The following is a 10,463-nucleotide window of genomic DNA, read 5'->3' on the forward strand; positions in this document are numbered from 1 at the left end:
TTCCTGGATTGTGCAAAACAAGAAAAGAGTGGAGTTTGTGCATTATGTCTTATATGTTGGAGTGATGCATCTTGGGCCCAATCCCCGAGATGTAGAAGAGTTGTAGTGGAGCCACAACAGTCAGCCGAGGGGAGCTTCCTGATGTTTGTGTGACGAGGCACTATTCCTACATGCTATGGGATCTCCCTTTGAGGAGAAGGGAAGGTAAACTTTGGACTACATATCAACTACAAATGCATAATTCAGTCTATTTAGTGTACATTGGTGTATTACAGACGCGCTTGACCCGCAAGGCCATGTGGTGGGGTTGTCTGTTTTGTGGATGAGGTCCGTCTAGTGCCATAGCCAGTGCCAACCCATTTTAGGTCCCATCAAAGTACATGAAAAGAATGATGATCGCACCATTGTACCTAACAAGTCCAGCATCAATATTGAATAGATTAATGTTCTCTTAATGTTTCATAGCTGACTAATGCCTCATCCTCCACCTATGCTCAATGTTGGTTTGAGCCACTATTATATGAAGTGATTGGAGGACATAGAGTGTTGTTTAAGTTCTTCTACCTGGAGGGGTCTTCATAAGAGAGTTGCTCTTGATAAGAGAGTTGCTCTTGGACTCAAACACTTTTGTGGAATAGGTGCTCATGCTCTTCCCACATGGGGTACTAGTGGGATGCAAACACGGGAAACATTTGTTTACGTTGGGTTCATTGGCCCAATTCTTTTACCATTTTATAGATGGATTAGCACTACCAACTCTTCTTGAGATGGATAGGTGAAATTGGCTTGTGATCACTAATGTGCATCCAGAGTTGTGTAGCAGGCTATGTCAATAGGGGATTCTTTGTGAGGTACTCAATTATTGGCTAGAGTCATGGTTTCTTGGGCCTCAGATGTTTAACGATAGATTGAGAGAGTTTCTATGGTCTGCTTGGTCAATAACCCATGGTTTGGTCTAATGTATTTTTGGGTACTGGTTGGTTTAATGTGATGGGATTTGTAGCCTCAATGATGAGGTGGGTTTAGTAGGGTCATCCTACAACTTCTTCTAAGTTGTAGTATTGACATAGTGTTGTTGTTGTACTATGATTCTGAGGGCAGGTGTATATGTGGGGTGGCTTGGGGCTTGGGGCAAGGCAAGTGCTTCCATAGCCAACAAGTAGTGTTGAAACTTCTTGATGGTGTACACCATCAATAATCCCTCCATTCTATCATGGAGCATTTCATTTCAACTCCTGGAGCTATCTACTAACAAAGCTTGTAGGAAAATCCATATTATATTCACGGAGTTGGCATAACATAGCTCCAAATGCAATTTTGGATACTTCAATATACACATGGAAGGTGACTATCCAATCTAGGGCTTGTAAAATGGGTGAACTCATGAAATTCTTTTTCAAAGCTTTGTACAAAGCATGGCATTCCTATGTTCATTCCTAGATAATTAACAATTTGTAAAGAGGCCAAGAGCTATGGAAGCAAAGTTTAGTACAAAAAGAAAACATTGGTTGCCTTGTGGTTAGTGGATAATGGGAGAGCCATTATCAACTTGTCGATCATAGTTGATCCATTGCAATGCCATTCTAAGCTACCACATGGCCCAAAATGATGTTGTGTTTAACCTAGAATTGGCACTTCAAGGGATTTAGTGAAAGATAGAGCTCGAGTGGAAGCACACAAGTGGAAGCAAGAGCTATGGCAAATGGAGCAAGAGAGCAAGAGAGAGATATATTGTATTTGGGAACTCCAACTGACATAATGTGTGACCGGCTTTCCCTTATTCAAATGTCATTAAAAGAATAAAGAATGAAGTGATAATGATGAGCACCCACAACTGCAGTGTGCATGTGTGTGGGTACTACCAGTGTAATGAGTACACAGGGGGGTTAGGAATAGGTGCTTTTTTCCCTAACAACCTCCCGCTTAAAGGCAAATGTGCCCCTAGTGAGGAGGGAACAATAAAAAAGTGATAAAGGACAATTGTACATAAAGTACAATAGGATGAGGAAAGATGTCATCTCATCCAACACCCAATAGCTTCCTAAGGAAGGCAAAATGCTCTGTTGAGAGACTTTTAGTGAGTAGATTTGTAAGATTTTGGTCAGTTGAAATCTTGACAAGCTCAATGGACTTGTCCTCAATGACCTCTTGGATAAAGTGGTAACGCATCTCAATATGCTTTGTCTTAGCATGGAAGACCGTATTCTTGGCCAACTAAATAGCACTCATAGAATCCAAATGTAGTGTAGGAACCACATCTATAATACTAAGGTCTGCAGTCTAACTAGAGAGCCTCCTTGCAAGCCTCAGTGTGGCTACAACATACCCTACTTCTCTAGTAGATAGGGTAGTGCACTTTTGCACTATGGACATCCAAAAAACAACACCTCCAGCAAAGGTGACGACATAGCCAAAGGTGGACTTCCTACTGTTTGCATGTCTTGCATAATTAGATTTAGTGTAACCCATGACTTATGTATCTTGGTCACCATAATATATGTACATATCTGCACTGTCCTTAAGGTATCTCATGATACTGTTCATGGCATCCCAATGTCACTTGTCAGGGGTAGCCATATAGCATAACACAGCTCCCTCACTGCAAATGCTATGTCATGATGAGTGGCTATCATGGCATATATCAAACTACCCATTATGGATGCATAAGAGATTTTGGCCATCTCAGCCTTCTACTCAATAGATTATAGACAATTGGTCTGAGTAAGCTTCATATGAGAAGATAAAGGACATCCAATAGGCTTAACATCCTGCATATGAAACTACTCAAGGATCTTCTAGATGTACTCCTTCTGTAATAAGCAAAAGAGTCCCTCCCTCACAATGATCATGCTTGATGCGCATCCCAAGAATATGCGAGGCCTATCCCACTTTCTTCATTTCAAAGCTCTTCTTGAGTTGATCTTTCAAGGCTAGCTCATCATGAGCACTCGTAACAATTAGCATATTGTCCACATATGATACCAAATTCATAAGGCTACCATCACAAGCCTTCTTTGTGTGTATAAACATGGATCCATATCACTACATGTATATCCTTGGGAATGCATAAAAGCAACAAACTTGTGATACCATTCCCTAGGTGCTTGCTTAAGGCCGTACAGGCTCTTTCTCAACTTGCACACTAGGTGTTCTGTGCCTTTTTTCATAAAGCCTTAGGTTGTTGTATATAAATATCATCATGTAGGTCCTCATGTAAGAAAGTTGTCTTGATATCCAGACCAAGCTACACAACAAAATCCAAAACCAAGCATAGGGTAGTAATCTTGATGAGAGGAGAGAAGACTTCATTGAAGTCAACACCATGCTCTTGCTTAAACTCCTTAGCAACCAATTTGGCCTTATAGGGTGGCTTGGGGCATCCAAGGGTACTCTTCAACTTGTACACCCACTTGCATGGCAAAGCACATTTTCCATTAGGCAAAGAAACTAAATCTTGCATATGATTTTTTTGTAGTGAGGCATACTTTGACTGCATAGCCCTCTCCCAAGAGTGACTATCACCTCTATGCATGGCCTCATCATAAGAAAGAGTCTCACCAGCATCTGTCACCATAACGTAATCCATAGAGGGTGCAAATCAATTAGGCTAATGTCTATCTTTAGTAGACCACCCTAACATAGGCTATTGAGCCTATATCTCCTATCTAACATCATGGTCTTGAGCCACTACAGCATTAGCTACTACATGCTATCTAGCACGCTATACAGTAAGAGGAGACTTCTCCTGAAATATCACCATGTGTACCTTAATGAACTACTTGGACTGTTTATGCATTTTCTCTTCATAGAAAACAACATCATGGTTGTAGATGACCTTTCAAGCTGACGGATCCCATAGTCATAGCCCATCTTACTTGCTTTTCCACAATCAAGAAAGATGTATTTCACAAACCTAGCTTATTACACTTGTCCTTGGAAACATAGCAGAAAGCCTCACAACCAAAGACATGCAAATGAGCATATGATGGAGATTTTCTAGACCACCATATCTCCTTTGCAACCTGATAGCCAAGAGTTGTGTATAGGGATTGATTAATCAAATGTACGATAGTGGTAATTACCTCATCCCAAAAGTGATGCAGTAAGCCTCCATAGCTAAGCATACTATGGTCTCGCTCTTGAATCATCCTATTCATGTGCTCAGTCATACCATTCTAGGGTGGGTTGTACATGGCGATCAACTGATGCTTAATATCCCTCTCATCATAAAATTGCTCAAAGGCTTTAGATACATACTCACTCCTATGTCAGATTGTACATGGCAATCAACTGATGCTTAATATCCCTCTTATCATAAAATTTCTCAAAGGCTTTAGATACATACTCACCCCTATGTTAGATTGTAAGCATTTTAACCTATACCCAAACTAGTTCTCAACAAAACCAAGCCAATTTTGAAATATAGCCAAGACTTATTATTTCTGCTTTATGGGGTATACACAGACCTTATGCGAGTAATCATCAATGAAGGTAATGAAATACTTCACACCACCTAAAGACTTGTAGGGCATAGGTCCATAAACATCAAAATATGAACAAGATTTAGAGGCTCACCCATGCATATAATGCTAGACTTTCATAAAGATAGTGATTACAAGAATAAAAAAACTTATAGTCAGGGAGTGAAAGATATTAGAAATGGGCAAGCATTTTCATTTCCTTTAATGACATGTGTCTAGCAATGCCATAATGATATATGTGGTACTACAACCATTGCCAAATCATGGTTGATAGACCCTGATACAAGTAAGGGATAAAGAGTGCTAGACTTGGCACCTCATGCGAGGATAAGATTTCCACGGGTAAGCTTCCATGAGGAATTACCAAAATATACAACATAACTTATATAATCCAACTATCTAGTAGAAAGCAAGCTATTGGAACATGGCATACATTATGCAAAGTAACTACTTGAAAACAACTACTTTTGGACATCTCCAATGTTAGCAATATCCAATGATAGGTCATGACCCAATCTAGCAAATCATGTCAGGTGACATGAAATGAAGCCCTTGAATCAAAAAACCAACATTGAGCATAGGTAGGCAAGGCATCAATCAACTGTGAAACATCAATAAAAGAAGTTGCAAGCATGTAGTCATCATTAAAATCAGTTTGCATGCACACCATTCATCATCCTACTACTGAAAGCAATCCCTTGGGCCCCACATAAACTCTATTGAAGTACAAAACTAGACCAAGAGGATGGGATACTCAAGCTGTATACTAGATACATCAAATTATTAACTAGTCCCCTGCAAAAATGGCAAGGGATGTTTGATGAATATGCCATTCAATGATCCTATGCATCTATGAAAGAACAGGAAGAAGGTCGATTGCTATCTAACTCATCGCCCATACTAACCATCCTTGATAGCCATATAACAAGACATGTCAGCAAGCAGTTCCCACAATAGTCGTGGACTAAAAAGATCAGAGCAAGAACAAGGGTGGAAGTTTGTCCTTGAATTCAATTTCTTGTTAAGACAAGTGGCTGAAAATAAAATGAAACTCATTCAAATGGGTGGAATGGAGGTCCCCTCCTTCATACAAAGGTCCATGAGTTACTTCAGTCAATACGTCTAAGAGGTAGGGCTTTGCTTGTTATCGACATTGCAAATCTTATCCCACAACTCCCATGTGGTCTACATGTCAAATATAATAATATAATAGATCTTCTTTAGAGAGTAACAAAATGAATATAGATTTAAATAATTCATCTAGTTCAACCCAATCCTCTACATCAAAGTGTTTGGGCTTTACACCCTCATGTCTCAATGGCTTAATTTGTAATTTTTGCACTAGAGTTGGCCAGATTTGTGCCCTCTAATAGCTATAATTTGTGCCATCCAACTTCTCAATGTTAAGGATAGCACTGTCATACACCCACTAGTCATAATGCAACATGTGAAAGTAAAATCCAAGACAAATAGGTTTTTGTAAATGATAGCAATATAGCACCAAAATCACAACCCAATCATGAGCAAGAGAGAGTTCTATCAAGCTACCATAACTATCTACCACTTCTACAACATGATCTGTATCCACTCAAAATGGATAAAATGACTACTCCTCAACTCAATAAGTAGTCAACAAGGCTTAGATCAGCCTTGGGAAGCTTCTCAACAAGTATGGAGCAAGCTCAAATAAGCCAAAAGAAGAAAAGAATCAATGCATACCTCGAGAGGAAGAAACAATGGCTGCCATGAAATCTAGAGCTAAAGCTTTGAATCCATGTTGAAGCAATATATGAGGAAGCTCTTCAAATGGTTAGCTCTAATACTAGTTGAACGGTAGGTCTTGAGTGAAAGCACAAAAACAAAAGCAATAGCAAAGCAAGAGCTATGGCAAATGGAGTAAGAGAGTGAGAGAGATATCATATGTGGAAACTCTAACAGTCACAATGTGTGACTGACCCTCCCTTATTCAAATATCACTAAAAGAATAAAGAATAAAGTGATAGTGATAAGTGCCCACCACCTACAGTGTATAAGTGTGTGAGTGTTTGAGTGTAACAAATACACCGGCACATGCGCCTTTACCCCCAAAATTTAGAGATAGGCTGTATTGTTGACATTATTCAGAGACTAGTTGAACATTTTCAAGGTATTGCAATAGACATAGAGATCATCTACAAATGCCTTGAGTCTACATCTCAATATATCCTTGAAATTAGTGTAGATAAGTCTTTGGAAAGTAGTCAATGTGTTCATTAGCCCAAAAGGAATGACAATGTAGGCTTTCCATTTAGTGGAGAAGGCAGTCTTGTGATCATTTGGGTGCACTTGCACCTGAAATTAGCCTAAAAAGCCATCCAAGAATTTGTAAGATTTCTTTCCTACCATGTGTTAAATCATGAAAGTAATTCTAGGTGATTGCAACATGATACTCCTTGAGTCATGTTCCATGTCCCATGTCTTTCATCTCAAGGCTCTTCTTGAGTTGACTTTTCAAGGCATCCAACTCATCATGAGTACTCTTAACAATCAACATATCATCCACATAGAGTACCAAAAAAATCATAAGATTGCCATCACAAGCCTTTTTTGTGTATAAATATGAATCCATATAACTACGAGTATATCCTTGTGAATGCATGAAAGCATTAAACTTGTGGTACCATTCCTTAGGTTCCTACTGAAGGCCATAAAGGCTTTTTCTCAACTTGCACACTAGGTGTTCTTGGCCTTTTTTCTCAAAGCCCTTAGGCTACCATATATAAATCTCATCATGCAAGCCCCCATGTAAGAAAGTGTTGGCATTCATCTAATAGAGGTCCAAATCTAGCTACACATCCAAAGCCAATACCAAGCGTAGGGTATTTATCTTGACCACAAGAGAAAAAACTTCATCGAAGTCAATGCCATGCTTCTACTTAAAACCCTTAGCAACTAATCTAGCCTTATATGTTGGCTTGGGGCATCTAGGGGTACTCTTCAACTTGTACATCCACTTGCATCGCAAAGCATAATTTTCACTAGTGGAAGGGACCAAGTTCCACCTATGACTTTTTAACAATGACCCTCTCCTAAGAGTGACTATCACCTCTACACATGGCCTCATCACCATAGCATAATCCATGGAGTGTGCAAACCAATTAAGCTCACATCTGTATCTAGTAGACTATCGTAAAACATGCTATGGGGCATGTCCATCTTGTCTAACATCACGGTCATGGACCATTGGAGCATCAACTATTGTGGGTTGTCTAGTTAGTTGTACAGTAACATGAAGTGCCTCTTGAAATATCACCCTATGTACCTCAACAATTTTCTCAGGAGGATGATGCATATGCATTTTCTCCTCATGGAAAACAACATCATGGTTGTAGATGATCTTTCAAGCCTCAGGATTCCATAAGTGATAGCCCATCTCATTTGCATCTGCATAACTAAGAAAGATGCATTTCATAGACTTGGGATCTAGCTAATTGTGCTTGTCCTTGGGAAGATGGCAAAAAGCCTCACACAACCAAAGATAGGCAAATGAGCATATGATGGAGGCTTTTCAAACCATTCCTCCTTTTGCAACCTGATAGTTAAGAGTAGTGCATGGAGATTGATTAATCAAATATACTATAGTAGTAACTATCTCATTGCAAAAGTGTTGTAGTAAGCCTATCTAGCTAAGCATACTATGGACTCTCGCCTGAATCATCCTATTCATGTGCTCAACCACCATACCATTATGAGGTGGGGTGTATGGGGTAGTCAATTGATGCTTAATGCCCTCTCATCACAAATTTATCAAAGGCTTTAGATACATACTCACCCCTATTGTTAGATCATAAGCATTTCAGCCTATACCTAGATTGGTTCTCAACAAAAGCAAGCCAATGATAAAATGTTTGCTTTATGGGGTATGCCTAGACCTTATATGAGTAAGCATCAATGAAAGTAAGGAAACCCACCTAATGACTTATAGGACATAGGTCCACAAACATCAAAATAAACAAGAGCTAGATGCTCACCCATGCGTGGTAAGACTAGACTTCTTATGCAAACTACATGTCTACCTGCCAATAAAGACATTGATCATAAGAATCAAAGTCAAGGACAAGAGATACTGCAAATGGGTAAGTATTGTCATTCCCTTTAATGACATGTGCCCAAGGCAATGATGCCATAATGATACATGTGGTACTATAGTCACTATCAAAACATGGTCGATATACCCAAATACAAGTAAGGGATAAAGAGTGCTAGACTTGACACCTCGTGCTAGAACAAGATTCCCACAGATAATCTTCCATGATGAATCCTCAAAGGATACAAAGTAATTTTCATCATCCAATTGGCTAGTAGAGAGTAGGCTTTTGGTCAAAGCTCGAATATGGCATACATCATGCAAGGTAAAGATGGTACTTGAAGGAAATTATAGCTTAGATATCTCCAATACCAACTTATCTAATGTTAGGTTACACCCAATTTGACAAATCCTCTCAATACACACTAATAAAACTACAACCATTGAGACTGAAAAACAACTCACAAAAAACTATGCACACACTAAACCCGAGTTCACAAGCTTGGAAGCTTGTATTGTTTTCTACAAGGGGAGAGTTTCAAGATATTCTCTTGTTATCAATTTCTCCTAAAAAGGGAGCTAACCATCAAGCAACTAACCTACGATCTATTTTTGTGGTAAAAAGGTTAATTGGGTAAAAATTTGGTAAGTGAATTGTACTTCATTTTTTCCTTTTCTAATAATTCTAATGAGCATTAATTTCTTTTTGCATATGGAAACCTAGCACACCCCCATCCCTCCTACATTACCTATTTTTTACCCTATACTAATCAAGGATCCACTCAATGAAGACAAACTAGTGTTTATTACACAACAATGGTTGGATTTTGATCTACAAGTAAGCATGTTGGGAGTAGGACTAATATGGTTTCAACTTTTGAGCAATAGAAAGATTGAACAACACATATCAAATCACGAGGGAGTTGATAGCTAGTGTGGCCTAGCCAACTATGTTCAGGTTGTGGATACCAATGTTCACTTTATGATATGCTTAGCTCTTCTTAGAAATCACCTTCTAGCCACCACATCTAGCAATTCCTGTGTTGTAAAACAAGGTTATATAGATGTGTGAAAAGGATAATAAAACTTGAGCTTAGTCCACAATTGATAGAAGAAACTCTTGGCATAAAAGATAAATCATGCAAGTACAATAGGATACAAAAAACACCACATGTTGCACAAAGGTGGGACAACACCATTATAAGTAGTGAAGGAGTGTTATTAAAAGCCATTGTAGATAGTGAGCTTTGAGAAGTGTTAATGGCCTATACCCCACACATAAATAACCCTGAGGAACTCAAAGCTCAATTAGGATTGATCTTAAATACCTTGAACAACATGGAGAAAATCAAGGAGATTTCTCTAATGAATGAGTAGACCAAGAAAGACCTACTTTTCCACCTAAGGGAGAAATAATATGAGGAGCATAAGTTGAAAGTCACAAGTCTCATACAGCCTGATGACACATCTAAGTCAACCTCTTCCATCACTCTAAAAGACACCTACTACCATGACATGCCTAATTGACATGCCTAAACTACTAGAATCTGATATAGGGAAGTTAGAAGAGTGCTCTACAAAAGAAGAGGAAGATTCAAAGATAAAGGAGGGCTACACAACTATCATGCAAACATTGAGAGCTCAATTAAAGGTAATAGATACCCCATTTCACCTAAGGTTCTACCACAAGAATGAGAAGAGAACCCAAAAGATATTATGTAAAGATAGTAGGAGAAGCAAGATATCATCCCTTCTTAGTGTTTGATTTCAAGGTTAATGAAGAGAGCCAATTCAAAGGGCTACTTCCCTTGCACATAGTACAACTGCTCATATGAATAGCTAAAAATATTATAATGATGTGATTAGATCCCATAGATGTTGCAACTTATCAAAAATATTAAGAACTCAAGGAAAGT

This window comes from Lygodium microphyllum, chromosome 20 (assembly GCF_053477565.2).
Source record: "Lygodium microphyllum isolate KBCC chromosome 20, Lygodium_microphyllum_v1.1.10, whole genome shotgun sequence".
Classification (NCBI taxonomy): Eukaryota; Viridiplantae; Streptophyta; class Polypodiopsida; order Schizaeales; family Lygodiaceae; genus Lygodium; species Lygodium microphyllum.